This window comes from Gracilinanus agilis, chromosome 2 (genome assembly GCF_016433145.1).
Source record: "Gracilinanus agilis isolate LMUSP501 chromosome 2, AgileGrace, whole genome shotgun sequence".
NCBI lineage: Eukaryota > Metazoa > Chordata > Mammalia > Didelphimorphia > Didelphidae > Gracilinanus > Gracilinanus agilis.
In genome coordinates, this window is record NC_058131.1 from 677,974,211 (window position 1) to 677,975,945 (window position 1,735).

Genomic DNA, 1,735 nt, shown 5'->3' on the forward strand with positions numbered 1-1,735 from the left:
TTTGCGTGTTTAAAATAGAGAGGCAGGTTCTGGGGAGGAATTCCAGAGCGTTCTCAATTAGTTAAAAATCAATTATGGTTGGAAATAGGGTATGAGTGTATAGTCTAAGCTATGGGTTCTGCCATTGTTTTTCATTCTGAAGATAAGGGGGTAAGTGGAGTAGATGAAGCCCAGGACAATCTCACATCCCTGGGTCTTACTCCCCTGAGCTGTTGTCTTCTTCAAACTCCAATTTCTAAGGGGCAAATAGTTTAGGGGAGTGGAAGGAACCCAGGACCAGAACTCATGAAATCTCAGTGTTGTTAGGAAACTTACCACCTCTCTCTTCTGGTACTTAATCTGATGCAGAAACCTATTCTTGAGCCTCGATCTCAAAGGATCTTTCTTCATGGGCCACCTACCTTTCTTATGGATGGGGTAACTGAGAACCCAAGAAGATCTCTGCCTTGGCCAAAGTGGCATCATTAGTTAGAGGCACAGTGACCTCTTCTAGGAGAGCAAAAACCCCACTCTGCCCCAAGTCTTCAAGAATGCCTTTTTTTTATTATTTTTTTTTTTGGCAAGAGAGTGAATGAGTAGGGGATGGGTTTATGGGACTAGAGGGATCTCAATTTAGGGTAAAGATGGATGATTTCAAGTTCCAGAAGTCTCAGAACCAGCTGTTGAGTAATAGAAAAATATGTATAAAGCAGAGATTAGGGAAAACAGGTGCCACTTTTGTTAGTTGTGGAGGTTGTAGGGGAAATCTAGGGTTATTTGGAAGGTTAACCTACCTGGCTTCATAAGGGAAAATGAAGCTCCCTCTTATTTCCCATCAGAAGTCAATACAGTACATCTCATTAAGGTGTGTCTCCAAGGGACTTGAGTTTTCCTCTTTTACTTTATCTATCTATCTGTCTGTCTGTCTGGCTATCTATCTATCCATCTATCTATCTATCTATCTATTTGTTTATTTATTTATTTATTTATAAAACCCTTACCTTTCATCTTAGAATCAATACTGTATATTGGTTTCAAGACAGAAGAGTGGTAAGGGCTAGGCAATGGGGGTTAAGTGACTTGCCCAGGGTCACACAGCTGGGAAAGAGTTTTCCTCTTTTAAAGTGAACATTGACCGAATGTTCTATTATAAAAGGACATTATTTTTATTCACCAAACCAAAACATTTAAAACATTAAAAAACAGTTTAATGAAAATATTTTTAAATGTTTTAAAAAGCAACTAAATTTTATTTAAAAAAAAATAAAAGCACAGAAGACAAGCTGCCACTTTTTTTTCAATATTAGTGTGTGCCTAAGCATTCTTGACATACCCATGCTGGCCATGTAGACAGGAATATGGATCTTTCAATCAGGATAAAGTCAGGGAGTATCTGGCTAAAGTTTGAGGTGAAGACTTAACTTTTGAGGCTGGGACTAAGCAGGAAAAAATAAGTAACATTGACAGTCACAGTTATTTGACCAAATTGTCTAGTATTTCATCCTGAAAAGCAGAAAAAGAACTCTAGTGATGTGTTTATCATGTTAGGACTACATTCGTTTTTCTTGCTTTTTTGTTTTTCTTTTTAAAAAGAATTTACTTAAAAAAATTCCATAGTAGATGGAAGACTGGGAAACTTGGTTCAAAGTCCCACCTGTAACACTACTGACTGGGGGACCCAGAGCAGGTGATTTATTTGGTGGTGTCATAGTACATTTTTTGTCTTTGATGGATTCACAGGTTGCACTCTGGGAGT